We start from the raw sequence: 20096 nt of genomic DNA, 5'->3' as shown, positions 1-20096 counted from the left end.
ATACATAGCATACTAAAACAGATTAAATACACCACACTTGACATAAAACTTTAACGGGTAAAACCGTAAGGTTTCTTGTACAGGGGGGTATAAAAGATTGTTACCTCAATCAGTTTCGTGGTTAGAACCGCTTCTTCAGGAGGGATAGGTCCAAAATTGATAAACTTTAGTTTAGACAAAGATAAAAAATAACAGAACTGAGTGCTTACACCTCTGTTTATTTGTTCCTAATATTGTATATATTTTTTACCACTGGACGCCTTGGGTGAATTTGGTATACTTTTCCTCCTTTTTTCTATTTTCTTTCTATTTTCTTTCTCCCTCCTGTCCGCCCCTTCCGCATTGTCACTCCCCCCCCCTTCTCTTCTCTGTCTCCCCTTCCCTCTGTCTCCCCCCCCCACTCCCTTGTCTTGTTCACTTTTCCCCTCCTTTCCGTCCCACCCTTCCCCCATGCTCCCTTTCCCTCCCCCCCTCCCCCCTTCTCTCTTTCCCCCTCCCTCTCTCCCCTTTTTTCCTTCCTCCCCCTTTTCTCCCTTCCCCCTTCCTTTTCCTTCCCTCTGCCTTTTCCCTTTCTCTTCTTTTCCCTTCCCTTCTTTACCCTCCTTGTTCCTTATCTCTACCCTTTTATTCTTACTGTATTTTCACCTCCCCCTTCCTCCCCTCATCCCCCCCCTCCTATTTTCATCTTAATCCCTCCCTTCTATCACCCTATCTTTCTTTGCCTAGATTTCCATTCATTTCACCCGGTGAGCACTCCCCTTACCCCCCTTGTTCACTCGTATTTAATTTTGATTACTCATTTAACCAGAACCTGTCCACAATCCCCCGTGTCCGCCGTGGGGGATTTGTATGGGTTCCTACTTTCCCACTGAACCCGTCTGAGCTGGTTGAGCCAGTCTTCTATTTTGTTACTATCTTTGTATTGTGTTTATTATTCTCCTTGCTGTGTATTTTTTATCTTTGTCTAAACTAAAGTTTATCAATTTTAGACCTATCCTTCCTGAAGAAGTGGTTCTAACCGCGAAACCGGTTGAGGAAACAATCTTATATACCAATCTGTATAAGAAACCTTACGGTTTTACCCGTTAAAGTTTTATGTCAAGTGTGGTGTATTTATTCTGTTTTAGTATGCTATGTATGTACTATTTTGTAAAAATGGCTTGTAATTATTAAAGTTTATATTTTTTTATACTTTTTCTTACTTTCATGTCATTAACAAATGCCGAGATAGTCCCAACCTCTAATTCATAGGGTGTATGCGTGGCTAGGAAAATGGCAGCAGCTGCCTCCACGCCTCCACCTCTATATCTTTCCAAGTCTGTCCAATCGAGATGATGGCATTGAATTCTGATTTTTACAATCATTGACTTAACTGAGGCCATACTCATTTTTCATGACTTACAGATGGGTCCCTCTAGGAGCTGGGTGATAAATGGTAGAGATGTCTGTATATAGTGTCTATGATGTTTGGCCTTGGCACTAAGGATGATAGATGGTGCAGGAGACAATGGTGTCTATATACAGTGTCTATAAGGTTGGGCTATTGCCCGCTCACCACACTGGAACAAGAGATGATGATAATGATGATGATGGCCTCCGCCACTCTGTCGCTCCACGCTACAGCTCACCCGAACAGCCAAGGGGTGCTCCCCACAGATGTCCCTCCGACTATCCGCTGGATGGTTCTGCTGCTGCAGCACACACATCACAGAATCCCTGCACTCAAGCCGGGGTCCCAAGAGAGCGCGCCAGGCCTCAATCGGTTCCTCTTAAAAACTCTCCCAGCAGTCTGTTCTTCCCCATCAGCCATCTGGTAGTTGTAGTTCCCAATGATTCAACAAGAGGGCAAATCCCATCCATTTGGACTACATGTCCCAAGATGCTTTGCTCTGCCTTGTCTCTGTATCAAGGAGGTAACAGGTCAGTGTCAAACTCAGCACTAGAGGGAAACAGCTCCCCCACAGCAAAGCCACGCAGTGTCTCCTAAATGCAGGAATATATATATATCCAGCTCCTGGCTACATCCCCCCCCCTTAAAGTCTTTGGTCCCTAAAGAGGCAAGGCTATTTCATCAACAATTGCTAGAAAGAAAGGGGATTAATCAATACTAGCCATTATTCAAATTCAGTAAATATTGACATAATTCTGGGTTCTGCTGAAACAACTTGTATACATTTTTAGTTAACTCATAATCAGTTTCCTGACAGGCCAGGACAATAGCCGTGTCCCACCCAGTGGTGTCAGAGGTCACGACAAGGTCACATTCTACCCAATTGATGATAACAGAGTCGAGCGTGGGAACTGGCCTTTGAATAGTAGGAATCAGTTTATCAGAGTTCTCTCCCAGAGTATTGTAGGTAAGTCTCCTTGTAGGATGTATGTTATTCCTCAGTCTGACAGGAGAATGAACTTCTTGCCCTGGTGCCCTAGTCTAAGGTTCCTTTCAGGGCTTTTCACTGGTGTAGAGGTCCTTTCAGGGCTCTTCACTGCTGTAGAGTAGGGATGAGCCGAACACCCCCCGGTTCGGTTCGCACCAGAACCTGCGAACGGACCGAAAATTGGCACGAACGTTAGAACCCCATTGATGTCTATGGGACTCGAATGTTCAAAATCAAAAGTGATAATTTTAAAGGCTAATTTGCATGGTATTGTCCATAAAAGGGTTTGGGGACCCGGGTCCTGCCCCAGGGGACATATATCAATGCAAAAAAAAGTTTTAAAAACGGCTGTTTTTTTGGGAGCAGTGATTTTAATGATGCTTAAAGTAAATAAAATAAAAAAAAGTGAAATATTCCTTTAAATATCATACCTAGGGGGTGTCTATAGTACACCTGTAAAGTGGCGCGTGTTTCCCGTGCTTAGAACAGTCCCTGCACACAATGACATTTTTAAAGGAATAAAAGTAATTTAAAACTGCTTTCGGCTTTAATGCAATGTCCGGTCCTGGCAATATGGATGAAAATCAGTGAGACAAATGGCAAGGGTACCCCCAGTCCATTACCAGGCCCTTTGGGTCTTGTATGGATATTAAGGGGAACCCCGCACCCAAATTAAAAAAAGGAAAAGTGTGGGGCCACCAGGCCCTATATACTCTGAACAGCAGTATACAGGCGGTGCAAACAAGACAGGGACTGTAGGTTTGTTGTTAAGTAGAATCTGTTTGTAATTTTGAACTGGTAGATTTTTAACGTGTTTAGCTCCAGCAAAAAAATCTATTTTAAGCTTTTTGGAAAATAAAGGGAAGGGTTATCACCCCTGTGACATTTGTTTTGCTGTCTGTGCTCCTCTTCAGAAGATTTCACCTCACTTTTTGTCCCAATGACAAATGTTTTTTGAAAATTTGGGTTTTTTAGTGAAACAAGGATTGGTGATAAAGCAGTGGAAAGGAGAAATGTTTTTCCCATATTAAAGAGGGAGTACACCTGAAAAAGAATATTAAAAACCAGCAACTACAAATACTGCAGCTGCTGACTTTTAATAAACGGACACTTACCTGTCCAGGAGTCCAGCGATGTCGGCAGCCGAAGCTGAGCAGTAGCTCGGTTCTCGGCTGCTGCCGCCGCCATTCTTGGTGAGGGAATAAGGAAGTGAAGCGCTGTGGCTTCACTTCCCGGCTCCCTACTGCGCATGCGCTGCGTGTCCTAAGTGGTTCCCACTATCTCCTGGGACCTGTGTGTTTCCCAGGAGGGGGCGTGACTCCCACGGGAGTCTATTCTAATCCTGTCTAATGCAGGTATCTGCACCCCCCTCCCCCCTGAAAGGTGCCAATTGTGGCACGGGAGGGGGGGGAATCAGATGAGCGGAAGTTCCACTTTTGGGTGGAACGCCGCTTTAACTCTTACAGGAGAGAATTTCCCTTCCTAGGGGTAGATTTCATCTCACTTCCTGTTGTCTCCTTCTGTTTGCAAGTAGGAATCGTTTGTAAGTTGGATGTTTGAAAGTAGGGGCCTGCCCTATATACTCAGCAGAAGTTTGGGTCTTAGGTGTTGGTGTTGCCACAACACTGTAAGCCCTCACAGGGCCCTGCTGTGAAATATTAGATTAAGAATTGTAATTACATGCCCCTGTTCAACAGGGGCAGAAAAATTGGGCCTTTGGTGGTGGTGGTGGTGCTGGTGCCACAACTCTGTAAGTCCTCACAGTTACTCTTGGTGGGCGCAGAAACGGGCCCTGCTGTGAAATATTAGATCAAGAATTCTAATTACATGTCCCTGTTAAACAGGGGCTGAAAAATTGGGCCTTAGGCACTGGTACTGGTGCCACAACACTGCAACCCCTCACAGATACTCTAGTTGGAGCGCAGGAACTAGCCCTGCTGCAAAGAATTGCATCAAAAACTGTAATTACACGCTCCTGTTAAACAGTGGATGAAAAATTGGGCCTTAGGCACTGGTGCTGGTGCCACAACACTGCAACCCCTCACAGATACTCTAGTTGGAGTGCAGGAACTAGCCCTGCTGCAAAGAATTGCATCAAAAATTGTAATTACACTTCCCTGTTAAACAGGGGATGAAAAATTGGGCCTTAGGCACTGGTGGCAGCGTCCAGAACCAAAAATGTTCTTACAAGCTATCAGCATGATCATTGAGGAGGAAGAGGATAATTACTCAGCATAACAGGATAGTCACTCAGCATCAGCATAGGCAGTCTTTGAAGGGATCTGACATTTCAAAAAAAATTATTCGGTTACATCAGCATCAGCTGCTTGGTAGCTGGTAGTGATCCAAGACTGATTCATTTTTATGAAGGTCAGTCGATCGACCGAGTCAGTGGACAGACGCACCCTGTGATCGGTTACAAAGCCTCCAGCAGCACTGAATGTGCGTTCGCTGGAGGCAGGACAGGCCAGTAGCTCAATTGCATACTGTGCAAGCTCTGGCCAGTGATCCATCCTCAAGACCCAGTAACCCAGAGGATTTTTGGTGGGAAAGGTGTCCAAGTCAGATCTTGCCCCTAGGTATTCCTGCACCATGTAAAACAGACGCTGGCGATGGTTGCTGGAACTGATCATACCTTAGGGCTGCGGACTAAAAAACTGTCTGAACGCATCGATCAGACGGCCACCTTCTCCACCGCTCCTTCTTTGACTGACCGAAGCCTCAGCAACACGTTGTCCAGGAACAGGAGTTTGTAACCTCCCAGTCTCTGGGAACGCGTTGCACAGACCTTTCTGCAAGGCCTCCCGAAGATGTTTCATCCTCTGCTCCCTCTGCGACGGCAACATAAGGTCCGCAACCTTACCCTTGTAACGTGGATCAAGGAGGATTGCCAGCCAGTATTGATCCCTCTCCTTGATACCATGAATACGAGGATCCTTCTGCAGGCTTTGCAGGATCAGGGAGGCCATGCAGCGTAGGTTTGCTGAGGCATTCGGTCCGGAGTCCTCTGGGTCACTAAGGACGACATGATCCACAGCCACCTCCTCCCAGCCACGTACAAGTCCATGGGTTTCTTGGGACTGTAAATGATCCCTTAAAGATTGCTGCTGATGCTGAGTGCCAGGCTCCACCTCCATGCTGACACAATCCTCCTCCTCTTCCTGTGTGATTGGCGGGCACACAGGAACACTGTCTGGATAAAGGGGGCCTTGAGAGCTAAGGAAGTCCTCCTCTTCCCGCCTCTGTTCTGCCTCAAGTGCCCTGTCCATTATTCCACGCAGCGTGTGCTCCAACAGGTGGACAAGGGGGACAGTGTCACTGATGCCTGCGCTGTCACTGCTCACCATCCTCGTGGCCTCTTCAAATGGCCACAGGACAGTGCATGCATCCCTGATAATGGCCCACTGGTGTGGGGAAAAAACCAAGCTCCCCTGACCCTGTCCTGGTGCCATAGTCGCACAGGTACTCATTGATGGCCCTCTGCTGCGTGTGCAGCCGCTGCAGCATGGCCAACGTTGCGTTCCACCTGGTGGGCATGTCACAGATTAGGCGGTTCTTGGGCAGGTTAAATTCCTTTTGGAGGTCTGCCAGCCGAGCACTAGCATTATATGACCGGTGGCAATGCACACAGACTTTCCTGGCCTGCCTCAGGACATCCTGTAAGCCCGGGTACCTGCCCAAGAACCGCTGCACCACCAAGTTAAGGACGTGAGCCAAACAGGGCACATGGGTCATTTGTCCCTATCGGAGGGCGGACAGGAGGTTGGTGCCATTGTCGCAAACCACCATTCTTGCCTTAAGTTGGCGTGGTGTCAACCACCTCTGAACCTACCCCTGCAGAGCTGACAGAACCTCTGCCCCAGTGTGGCTCCTGTCCCCCAAGCACACCAGCTCAAGCACCACATGGCATCTTTTGGCCTGCGTACTTGCGTAGCCCCTTGAACACCTACAGAGCACCGCTGGTTCCGAGGACAAAGCACAGGAAGAGGCCACAGAGGAAGAAGAAGAGGAGGGGGTGGAGGAGAGAGGTGTGTCAGGATCACCAGTAGTGGCATTTTGGAGGCATGGTGGTGGAACAACCTCCAACACTACTGCACCTTTTCCTGCATCCTTCCCAGCTGCCAGCAAAGTCACCCAATGCGCCGAGAAACTTAGGTAACGTCCCTGTCCATGCCTGCTGGACCATGAGTCAGCGGTAATATGCACCTTACCGCTGACCCCCCTGTCCAGCGAGGCCAAGACATTGCCTTCCACATGCCGGTAGAGAGCCGGAATCACCTACCGTGAAAAAAAAGTGGCGTTTGGGAACCTACCACTGAGGAACTGCACATTCCACAAACTCATGGAAGGGGGCAGAGTCTACCAACTGAAAAGGTAGCAGTTGAAGTGCTAGCAATTTTGCCAAGCTAGCATTCAACCGCTGGGCAAGTGGATGGCTGGGAGCATTCTTCTTTCTGCGGTGCAGCAGCTGGGGCAGGGAAATTTGCCTGGTAAAATCTGACGTCAGTGTATTGATAGCAGATTGCCCGCAAGTACTTGGCTGTGACACACCTAATTCTACACCTTCATTCCTCTCAGTGCAGGTCTCAGAGAGGATTGAAGGTATAGTGGGGTTGGAGATCCCAGCTAATGAGGAGCAAGTAGAGGTCCTCTTTGTTCTATGGTGTGGGTCTTTTAGGTACGCTTGCCAACGAACTGCATGGCAGGTCAACATATGTCTGGTCAAGCATGTGGTGCCCAAGCGGGAGATGTTTTGGCCACGTGAGATACGCTTGAGACATATGTTGCAAATAGCATCGGTGTGATCTGATTCACTCGTCTCAAAAAAGGCCCACACCAAAGAATTCGGAATAACGCGCAGAGACAGCAGCGCCCTGCACATGCGGAGCTCTGCGGTGTGATGCAGTCAGTGTGCTGCCCTTAGGCTGGCCCCTGGAGGGCATCCTGCCTCGTTGGTGATGTGCTTCCTCCTCCTCTCTCCTATCTGGCACCCACGTTGAGTCAGTGACCTCATAATCCCCTCCTTCCTCATCTCTGGAGCAAACCTGGCAGTATGCTGCAGCAGGGGGAACATGACTGTCAGATTGCTGTCCTTCTTGGGCACTCCCTCTGTCCATGCTCACGTTACTGCCTTCATCTAGCTCAGTATCATCATCAGAGCCTTCAAAACGCTGGGCATCCTCCTGGAGCATGTACCCAACACTGTGGTCAAATAGTTCGAGGGATTCCTCAGGAGGACATGGTGGGGCTAGTGAAGGAGTCACTGATGACATTGAGCCAAGGGAAGAGGCCGCATTGGCAGCTGCTTTGCCAGACAAAGTACCCTGAGCCTGGATGAGGAGGATGAGGACAGCTTGGTCATCCACTCGACCAAGTCTTCCACATGTTACAGCTCAACACGGCAAGCGGCCGAAAAAAAGGCCAAGCATGTCCCATGGCCACGTGCTGATGAGGATGCACTGTGTCCACGACCAGCACTGTTGCCTCCAGACACAGAACCTGCTTGCCCTCTTTTATTGGCTTGTGACTGTCTGCCTCTCCTTGTTGACCTTCCAGACATACTATTGGTCTGCAGTGAGCTGCACAAAACTGGGATATATATATATATATATATATATATATATATATATATATATATATATATATACCGATTATACTGCAGCTAGCAGAATCAACTGCCTGCCTGTAGTATTATTAGTATGATAACACCTGCACTTGTCTTCAGAGCCTACACAAGCACTTGGCTGCAGGTTGCTAAACTGTAGGTGAGACTGTGCGGGGTACACAGTACAGTAGCTGGAAATACTTTAATGAGCCTACACAAGCACCTGGCTGCAGGTTGCTATACTGTAGGTGAGACCGTGCAGGGTACACAGTACAGTAACTGGAAATACTTCAATGAGCCTACACAAGCACCTGGCTGCAGGTTACTATACTGTAGGTGAGACCGTGCAGAGTACACAGTACAGTAGCTGGAAATACTTCAATGAGCCTACACAAGCACCTGGCTACAGGTTGCTATACTGTAGGTGAGACCGTGCAGGGTACACAGTGCAGTAGCTGGAAATACTTCAATGAGCCTACACAAGCACCTGGCTGCAGGTTGCTATACTGTAGGTGAGACTGTGCAGAGTACACAGTACAGTAGCTGGAAATACTTCAATGAGCCTAAACAAGCACCTGGCTACAGGTTGCTATACTGTAGGTGAGACTGTGCAGGGTACACAGTACAGTAGCTGGAAATACTTCAATGAGCCTACACAAGCACCTGGCTGCAGGTAGCTATACTGTAGGTGAGACTGTGCAGGGTACACAGTACAGTAACTGGAAATACTTCAATAAGCCTACACAAGCACCTGGCTGCAGGTAGCTTTACTGTAGGTGAGACTGTGCAGGGTACACAGTACAGTAGCTGAAAATACTTCAATAAGCCTACACAAGCACCTGGCTGCAGGTTGCTATACTGTAGGTGAGACTGTGCAGGGTACACAGTACAGTAGCTGAAAATACTTCAATGAGCCTACACAAGCACCTGGCTGCAGGTTGCTATACTGTAGGTGAGACTGTGCAGGGTACACAGTACAGTAGCTGAAAATACTTTAATGAGCCTACACAAGCACCTGGCTGCAGGTTGCTATACTGTAGGTGAGACTGTGCAGGGTACACAGTACAGTAGCTGAAAATACTTCAATGAGCCTACACAAGCACCTGGCTGCAGGTTGCTATACTGTATGTGAGACTGTGCAGGGTACACAGTACAGTAGCTGAAAATACTTCAATGAGCCTACACAAGCACCTGGCTGCAGGTTGCTATACTGTAGGTGAGACTGTGCAGGGTACACAGTACAGTAGCTGAAAATACTTAAATGAGCCTACACAAGCACCTGGCTGCAGGTTGCTATACTGTAGGTGAGACTGTGCAGGGTACACAGTACAGTAGCTGAAAATACTTCAATAAGCCTACACAAGCACCTGGCTGCAGGTTGCTATACTGTAGGTGAGACTGTGCAGGGTACACAGTACAGCAGCTGAAAATACTTCAATAAGCCTACACAAGCACCTGGCTGCAGGTTGCTATACTGTAGGTGAGACTGTGCAGGGTACACAGTACAGTAGCTGAAAATACTTTAATGAGCCTACACAAGCACCTGGCTGCAGGTTGCTATACTGTAGGTGAGACTGTGCAGGGTACACAGTACAGCAGCTGAAAATACTTCAATAAGCCTACACAAGCACCTGGCTGCAGGTTGCTATACTGTAGGTGAGACTGTGCAGGGTACACAGTACAGTAGCTGAAAATACTTTAATGAGCCTACACAAGCACCTGGCTGCAGGTTGCTATACTGTAGGTGAGACTGTGCAGAGTACACAGTACAGTAGCTGAAAATACTTTAATGAGCCTACACAAGCACCTGGCTGCAGGTTGCTATACTGTAGGTGAGACTGTGCAGGGTACACAGTACAGTAGCTGAAAATACTTCAATGAGCCTACACAAGCACCTGGCTGCAGGTAGCTATACTGTAGGTGAGACTGTGCAGGGTACACAGTACAGTAGCTGAAAATACTTCAATGAGCCTACACAAGCACCTTGCTGCAGGTTGCTATACTGTAGGTGAAACTGTGCAGGGTACACAGTACAGTAGCTGGAAATACTTCAATGAGCCTACACAAGCACCTGGCTGCAGGTTGCTATACTGTAGGTGAGACTGTGCAGGGTACATAGTACAGTAGCTGGAAATACTTCAATGAGCCTACACAAGCACCTGGCTGCAGGTTGCTATACTGTAGGTGAGACTGTGCAGGGTACACAGTACAGTAGCTGGAAATACTTCAATGAGCCTACACAAGCACCTGGCTACAGATTGCTATACTGTAGGTGAGACTGTGCAGGGTACACAGTACAGTAGCTGGAAATACTTCAATGAGCCTACACAAGCACCTGGCTGCAGGTTGCTATACTGTAGGTGAGACTGTGCAGGATACACAATACAGTAGCTGGAAAAACTGTAAAAACACCTGCCTGCCTGTCAGTATATTAGGAAGAGAAGAACAGGATCTAGCTAAACTGAATACAGTGTATATATATATATATATATATATATATATATATATATATATATAACACCTGGGGTACATATATATATATACAATACACTGTAACTGCAGCTAACTGACTCGACCTGCCTACTCTATCTAACTTAAATCAAATGACACTGTCTGTCTCTCTCTATCTCTCTATCTGGCGGCCTTATATAGTGTGGGGCATGTACTAAACCCCCTGAGCCATAATTGGCCAAAGCCTCCTTGGCTTTGGCCAATTACGGCTCTCTGTTCAGACGGCGCTGTCATTGGCCAAGCCTGCGGGTCATAGTGCATGCTTGGCCATTCATCAGCCAGCAATGCACTGCGATGCCGCAGTGAATTATGGGCCATGACGCGCCACTCAAATTTGGCGCGAACGGCCCATATCGTTCGTAATTCGGCGAACGACCGAACACACGATGTTCGAGTCGAACATGGGTTCGACTCGAACACGAAGCTCATCCCTACTGTAGAGTTCTTCTCAGGCCTTTCATATTGGTAAAGTCATGAGTCCCTTACAGTAGGTCTGACAATGGGGTTGTGGGACCTGATTTAAGAATGGTAAGACCAGCCTCTTTAACAGGATCCGTGTTTAGCCCATTGCTCCCACCTTCTTCTTCATCTAACAATTGCAATTCCTTCCCCATGTGGCTTTCTGGCTCCAACACAAGTAAATCTCCATCGGTAAAGCTAATCAAATCTCCCTTAAACTGATTCAAAATCAGACCAGTACTCCCAGTTTCAACAGCATCTATTCTTCTAGGCGGTGATGAGGCATTCACTTCCCAATTGGGTGATTTTTTCCACCTCTTTTGATGGTCTTCTCTTTCTGCTCCAATTATTGATTCCTGCGCCAACTTCAATAGTTGAGGGAGACAACCAGCCAGGCATCTCCTCATCCTCACTTTCCTCTTGTACCGGCACCACAGGGCGAGTGGGGAGTCATCGAAGAGAACGAGTTCTGGGTGGATTTGATTCCAAGGAAGGTGGAGAAGAAACCGGAGGCACTCGAACAGCATCTGATAAGGGGAGCAGATGATAACGATGCCACATCTTAAAAGGCTCTAGCTTTCCTTCAGGTTATTTTGATAAACCAGCAACCCTGGAAGCTGTTTTTCAGATAACATAGGGTTGAGACCTCCAACGGTCAGCCAATTTATGTTTTCCAGGCAGACCCAAATTTTTTAGCAGCACTTGATCTCCTAGCTGTAAATCTTACATCTTCACCTTGAGATCAAAATTCTTTTAGTTTCTTAGCTCTCGGGTGACAGCATGTTCCATAGCTTTCTCAAAGGCTTGCTTCAAATTCTTATGTCAACAAGTAAACGGCGCAATGCTCAGGTACCGCAATATGACAATATATGGTCCATAATAGTCCAGAGGCAGATGTCAGGGGAGAAATAGGTGAGTCTGTCAGGGCTGCCACTAAGGAGACCAGAAGCAAGTTCCAGTGAAGCTAGGAGAAAAACAAGGAGAGGGGCACTTCTGGGTATATATCATAAACAATTAATTATAAAAACAAAATCCACTCACATGGAAGAATATAAAGTTGAGTTAGGGTGCATCTCTGGGCTGGAGAGGTGGGACTGCAAGTAACAGAGAGTCCACTTCTAGTTGGCAATGTGCAGCACATCAGACCTCAGGGAGGATAAGGTGGAACTACAGGTCACAGCGAGTCCTCTTCTAGCTGACAAGGTGCAGCACATCGGAGCCCAAGGAGGATAACAGAAAGTCCGTTTGGCAAGATGTAGAATCCAGGGAAGATAAGGGCAGTGAATCACCAGAGCCTGTGAGAGCCAGCGCTGCCGTTTCACAGTTGACCGCGATGATGAAAACGGCTGTGCGGTGATGATCTGGAATGAGGCTTGGACAGCAAACAGCGTGCCACAGGGCTGTGACGTCACTAGAATGCAATGCGTTTCTGAGCATGCGTGCTACGAATTGTACAGTAGCCACACTCCTTTTTCAAGCATAAAGTGTGGAATCAAGGGGCAATGTTATATGGTGAAGTGGGGGGGTGGAGTCAAACCAAATAAATAGAAAATTAATAGTAATGGCAATACATGATTGTAAAAAGGACCAATAGGCAATAACAAACTAACAGTTCAATATAATGTAACATAATTAAGAGCAAATAAAAGTAATTGGTAATTAAAAGAAAATATTTAAATACATTACAAATGAATTAATACCTAATAATAATGTATGGATGTAAAATGTAACCTAACTGATATGTAGATGAATGTCATAAAACATATAAAAAAAGTGTATATATATATATATATATATATATATATATATATATATATATATATATTTACAATTCAATTGGTTAGATATTTAATATTAAGGTAAATTCAGTAAAAGGGGGGGGTGTTATTATTATTGGGGCTAAAAAAAGGGGGGTTAAGGGGAGGGGGGGGGGAGGCGGGGCAGGGGAGAAATATTAGTAAGAAGTAATTAATAGTTTAATTAGGAAGGGGGGGGGGACATCATTTAATTAGTCGCTATGTGGAAAATTAATATATTCTGCTTTTCCATACAGTCAAATGGATATTATTAAATTAGCAACAAATATAAAAGATTAAAAAACTTGTATAGTGTGGATTAACCAATACAGAAGGATGGAATTATATACTGTGATATGACAGTGAATAGAGGGAAAGCGATAGGGACAAAAAGGCGTGGGGGAGGGGGAAAAGAAAGGGTTAGATTTTAACAATGGTAGCGGATTCTATACTTTCTCTAATGTCAGGGCCTGATTACCATATACTCACAGGAATACGAACCCGCCACCCCCATATAAGAAAAAGAGGGATATAGGAACCTGTGAACAAAAACAGGGTTAAAAACTGATGTAGTCCAACAGTCTATATAAAAAGAATCATAGTACAGTCACAATCTCGATGCCCTCATTTAGGCCACCTGGTGAGAGAACATCAAGGTTGTATATCCAGAAAGTCTCTCTGGCGCATAGTTTTTTAAAACGTTCAGCTTTTGTCAAGGATTTTGGAATTTGTTCAATGACCCATACTGTTAGGCCAATAGTGGATTTTTTATGAAATTCGGGCGAAATGCCGTGGGACACTATGCATGTCTTTACCCCCTTCAATGAGTCTTCTATGCTGGCTGAATCGCTGCCTAAGGGGGCAGATTATGCGGCCAACGTAGATTAGTCCACAGAGGCATGTGAGACCATACACCACAAAGTCTGATGTAAAAATGATCTATGGTAATGATCTTTACCATTTGAGCAAAAAGATTTTTTGCCGTGTTGGACAAAAGAACAGGTTTTACATAGAGCTTTTTTGCATTGATACATGCCCACAAGGGGTATAAGGGTAATGGGGCTAGGACTAGTGTGGGTGTTTTTTTAGTTTACTGGGGGCAATCTTGTTTTTGAGGTTGGGGGCTTTTTGATAGGTGATTCTGGGTACCAGTGGAAGGATAGTTTTGAGATGGGGATCTTGTTGCAGAATGTTTCAATGTTTAATAAGTATTTTTTCCATCTTTTTATATTGAAAGTGAAAGGTAGTAATGAATCCGGTAGAGTGGTCTGTCTGTTCTATTTTAGCAGGTTTGCCCTTAGAATAGAGGTCACAAGCCTTATCTATTAGTTCTTCTGGGTATTGCTTGTCCATAAATTTCTTTTTGAGGGGATACTTTGTAAAGGATAGTCAGTATCCATGGTGCAATTCTGTCCCAGGCAACAAAACTGTCCCTTGGGTATATTTTGTATCCATTTGGGACAGTGACAACTTTTGTGGTGCAAAAAGGAATTACCAGCCTGGTATAGTTTTTGGCAATAATAGTGTCACCTACATGGCCTAATTCTAAATCCAGAAAAGCAAGGCTAATAGAATCAGAAACGTGGGTAAAAGATAGACCATAGGGATTGTGATTGCAGTGGTCCACAAAGGAAGTAATCAGGTCAGGGGGCCATCCCAAATCACAATTATATTGTCAATAAATAGTCCGAAAAAAACGATATTGGCAGAAAAAAAGGATTATGTTGCCAGATGTAGTTATTTTCCCAATACCCATGGCTAAATTTGCATATAATGGTGCAAAATTGGTGCCCATGGCGGTTCCCTGCACCTACAGGTAAAAATCGCCATCAAAATTAAAATAATTGTGGGTGAGACAAAAATTAGTAGCTTCCAAAATGAAAGCAGCTTGTCCGGGATTGATGAGTGGGTCTTGAGCAAAAAAAAATTCAAGTGCTAGTAGGCCAAATTGATGGGGAATGGAGGTGGAGAGAGAATCACCATCTAAAGAAAGCCACATATAGGAAGGTTCCCATTTGTATGGTGCAAGAAGTTCCAAGAGATGGGAACCATCTCTAATATAAGATTGTAGATAACAATATAATTCTGTCTTTCTGTGTTGGTTAATCCACACTATACAAGTTTTTTAATCTTTCATATTTGTTGCTAATTTAATAATATCCATTTGACTGTATGGAGAAGCAGATTATATTATTTTTCCACATAGCAACTAATTAAATGATGTTTTTTCTTCTTTTTTTATCCACTCCTATATATATATATATATATATATATATATATATATATATATATACACACACACACACACACATTTTTTATGTATTTTATGATATTCATCTACATATCAGTTAGGTTACATTTTACATCCATACATTTATTATTAGGTATTAATTAACTTGTCATGTATTTATTTATTTTCTTTTAATTATCATTTACTTTTATTTGCTCTTAATTATGTTACAGTACAGTATATTGAACTGTTAGTTTGTTATTGCCAATTGGTCCTTTTTACAATCACATATCGCCATTACTATTACTTTTCTTTTATTTAGTTTGACTCCCCCCCGCTTCACTATGTAACATTGCCCCGCGATTCCACACTTTATGCTTGAGAAGGGAGCGCGGCTACTGTACCATTTGTAGCAAACACGCTCAGAATTCCAATGACGTCACAGCCGTGTGTCACACTGTTTGCTGTCCAAGCCTGTCTCACAGGCTCTGGCAATTCACTTCCCTTATCTTCCCTGGAATCTACATCTTGTCAAACTGACTTTCTGTGACCCCACCTTATCCTCCTCAGGCTCCGATGTGCTGTACCTTGTCATCTAGAAGAGGACTCGCTGTGGCCTGTAGTCCCACCTCTCCAGCCCAGAGATACACCCTGTAGTCAGGAAAGTTAATTCTCTGGGTTCTTCCACTGGTCAATAAGGCCTATAGGACAGTGCATCCGCATCCCTGTTGCCAGCTCCAGGCCGATACTTCAAACTGAACTGAAATCTAGCCAGTGCAGCTAACCATCGATGTCCAGTGGCATCCAGCTTAGCAGAGGTCAAGAGGTAAGTCAAAGGATTATTGTCTGTCTTCACTACAAACTTAGCCCAATATAAATAATCCTTCAGCTTGTCAACTACCGCCCATTTCAAGGCCAAAAACTCCAATTTGTGAACCAGGTTGCATCTCACATATGCCACCAGCCTGAGCCCACCATCTTGTTCTTGGTAGAGATCTACTCCCAACTCGACTAGCATCCACATGAAGCTCAGAGGGCTTGGTTGGGTCTGCATAGGCCAAGACCAGGGCTTCAGTAAGACTCCTCTTTAAACGCTGATAAGCCTCCTCACATGGACGAGTCCATTGTTCTCTGATGTATTCTCTTTTCCCTCTTATTCCAGGCTTCTTCACTTTCATCTTGTCTTCTTCACCCAAAACAACTTGCAACAATTCATTAAGGGGCCTGGCAATCTTCGCAAAGATGGCTACAAACCTTTGATAATAGGAACAAAACCCCACAAAGAATCTTAATTCCGTTATAGTCTCTGGTCTAGGCCATGCAATGACTGCTTCCAGCTTTTTTGGATCTGTAGCTACTCCCCTGGCAGAGACAACATATCCTAAATAGGTGACTGAAGTTCTGTAAAACTGACACTTTTCCAGTGATAGTTTAAGCCCTTCCTCATGTAGCCTTTCAAAGACTTTCTCTAACCGCGCCTCATGTTCTTCTAGGGTCTTTCCAAACACAATGATGTCGTCCAGGTATGCCAAAACTTCAATCAAATTCATGTCTCCCTAAGTTTTCTCCAGTAATCGTTGAAATGTCACTAGTGACCCGATAGTCCTTGTGGCATCCGATTAAATTAAAAAAAACCCAAGTGGGCAAATGAAAGGGGTCTTTTCTTTATCTTCAGGGTGCATGGGTATTTGGTAATACCCACTTTTCAAATCCAGCACACTAAACCACTTTGCCCCTGCAAGGCACTGGAGAGCATCCTCTATACGGGGAGTTGTATACTGATCAAGGACAGTCCATCGATTCAGTGTTCGATAGTCTATGCACATGTGCAATGTTCCATTTTTCTTCCGTACCACCACAATAGAGGAAGCGTAGGGACTTCTAGACTCTTGATTTACTCCTGACTTCTTTAACTCAGCCAATTGCTCCCTTAGATCCTCCAGGTCACTGAGGGGTATGCTCTGAGCTCTCTCCCAAAAGGGTTTGTGTACTTGTAACCGATTTCTGTGCTGTGCACTTTTAGCACAACCTACATCAAAATCATTGTCAGAAAAGATATTCTCCCATCAGGACAACTGTAACGACACCCTTTTCCCCCAGGCGGCAGGTAGCACCTCAGCACGATCTGTCCGCTGCAATGTTGCAGTCCCGCTAAAAATCGATGATTAGTAAAAAAAAAATAATAATAAAAATGCCATAAATACTGTATATCCCCTATTTTGTAGATGCTAGAACTTTTGTGCAAACCAATCAATATATATTTATTGCGGTTTTTTTTTACCAAAAATATGTAGAAGAATACATACTGGACTAAACTGATGAAGACATTTTTTATTTTGTTTGGAAATTTATTAATTAATTGTGCCAGGCCTCAATCGGTTCCTCTTATAGACTCTCCCAGCAGTCTGTTCTTCCCCATCAGCCATCTGGTAGTTGTAGTTCCCGATGACTCAGTAAGAGGGAAAGTCCCATCCATTTGAATGTCCAAAGATGCTTTGCTCTGTAACAGGTCAGTGTCAAATTCAGCACTAGAGGGAAATGGCTCCCCTGCAGCTCCTGGCTACATCGGAATGGTTAGTGTGAGGGTTAGTGAAGGCGTTAAAGAGATGGTTAGTGGTAGGGTTACAGTCATGTTTATGGTGAGATTTAGTAGTAGGGTTACAGGCGTGGTTAGTGTGAGGGTTAGTAGTAGAGTGCAGGGATGGTTAGTTTGACAGAACCCACTGTCAGTGTGTGTTTTGGAGGGGGCTGTGGGCTGGCCTCCTACCTACAGACTATGGCCCAGCAGAGAACGAAAGACTTGGGGACAAAATGGCATTGGGATAATGTAATTATGTCCGCGGAGTTAGATCTGGAGAGTCCGAGAGATGATCTCAGTGAGCTGTTTTCCCAGCAGCAGATATCCCCACCGGGAGTGGAGAAAGCCATTCTCCCTCCCCAGCAATTAGACACTACCCCAGTGTTCATCCCCCCAGCAAAAGCACTGGCTATGGGGCAGGGTACTGTTGGCTTTCACCCAGCCCTCTGTATGTTCTTGGAGGGTTTGGGAAACATTCCCTATCAGAAGTCGCCCCAGTGGCTGGTCAAGGAACTGGGAGGGGAGAAAACCCTTCCCCCTCTTCAGCGGCTGATCTCTACCTTTTTTATCTGTCCCCCCAGCTGAAGCGCTGGCTTCAGGGCAGAGCGCTGTTGGTCTCTGCCCAGCATCAGAAAAAGAGACGTTGAGCCAGGAGATAGTCACCGCAAGATACCTCAGCAGCAGGTGGTAACTAGTACCTCTTCCTCCCCAAGTACCTCTTCCTCCCCGACAGCTTAGCACTACCAGCCTACGTTCCCTACCAGCTGAAACGCTGACATCGGGGCAGAGGGTTAAACACCTCTCCTCAATACCTGCAACCCAGCCCCGGATCACGGGAGTGCGGACAGCCGGTCCGCAGCAGCTGTTTTAATTCACAGAAGACAGTATGTGCAGTTTTGCTCCCCAGTGCCAGAGTCATACTGTTCCTTTTGCTGTTTGCCTGATGTGGGAGTTTGTGACTAATGCAGATCCAGACCAGTTGAGAGTCAGGGACCTGGTTAGTCAGTTTTTAAAAGGGGAGAAATGTGACAGAACCCACTATCACTGTATGTTTTGGCGGGGCTGTGGGCTGGACTCCTACCCACAGACTATGGCCCAGCAGAGAAGGAGAGACTTGGGGACAAAATGGCGTTAGGATAATGTAATTATGTCCCTATATAAGTTGCATCCCTTATCCCCATCCTCCTCCTCTTGTTATTGTGTTTAATTATGCTATGTTATGGCACGTAGACAAAAGGTGTGGAGACACATGCCAGCGAGGGATGTGTAAGTTGGAGCTGACTGCTTATCATAATCCCTTTGTGTTTCAACTGTAGTTTCTGTTTGAATGTACAAGTGTCAAGTTCCCATTGGTTCTTCCTTGTCCCCTACCCCCTATATGACAAGGCTAAGGGGAGTGTCCCTAACTGTGTTTAAAAGTGTATGTTTTGTACTTAATAAACATTTTATGCTCTGCATGTTTAACCCTCAACATCTGTGTGGTTTGCCTCATGATTGGGGGTTAAGGGCTGGTTATGGTGAGTCTGTCGGCTGATGGTGCGTTTGGAGAACAGGAGTCATAGTTCTAGCAGAGGTGCTCAGATGGGGTATCCAAGATCCATCACAGTTAGTGTGAGGGTTAGTGGTAGGTTTACAGGGACGGTTTGTGTGAGGGTTACACAGATAGTCCGGGTAAGGGTTACAGGCAGGGGCGGCCCATGCATTGTGGGAGCAAGGATTCTCAGGACGCTGGACGCATGGATTCCCATGGCGGGACGGGAGGGGGTGGTTCTTTTTAAAGCACCTGATTAGAGCCAGAGGCTCTAATAGGCTTCAAAATAGGGTGGGCTCGGGGTGCAGAGCGTGCGCCCTGATCCCACCCAATTGTGTGACGATAGGGAACACATTTTTGCTATTTTCACACTAACGCTCCTCCCCGCCAATCAGGGAGGCAGGTCATCAGACCTGTTTCACGATTGGCCAAAGCACCAGAGCATCCTATTGGATGCCTGGCGCTTAGGAAGAGGTGGCACAGAGGAGACACAAGGACGGACATCCACGGCTGCTCTGGTGGACTCAGGACTGGTGGTAAGTGCCGGACCACCTGTGGGGGGGAGCTGTCAGAGCCACGAGTGGGGGGCTGCCAGAGCCACAAGCGGGGGGGCTGTCAGAGCCGCGAGTGTAGGGGGGGCTGTCAGAGCCACAAGGGGGGGGGTGCACAGCCCCTGGGGAGAGGGTTGCTGTACCCTGATCTGTATTCCCTGATCTGTAGTATACCTTGATCTGTATACCTTTATCTGTACACCCTTATCTGTATACCCTGATCTGTATACCCTGATCTGTATACCCTTATCTGTATACCTTTATCTGTATACCCTTATCTGTATACCTTTATTTGTATACCCTGATCTGTATACCTTTTATCTGTACACCTTTATCTGTATACCCTGATCTGTATACCTTTATCTGTATACCCTGATCTGTATACTTACTGGATGCCTGGCGCTTAGGAAGAGGTGGCACAGAGGAGACACGAGGATGGACATCCACGGCTGATCTG

Source organism: Aquarana catesbeiana, linkage group LG05 (assembly GCF_042186555.1).
Source record: "Aquarana catesbeiana isolate 2022-GZ linkage group LG05, ASM4218655v1, whole genome shotgun sequence".
In the NCBI taxonomy this organism is placed as follows: Eukaryota; Metazoa; Chordata; class Amphibia; order Anura; family Ranidae; genus Aquarana; species Aquarana catesbeiana.
Note: the sequence above shows the minus strand (reverse complement) of the source record.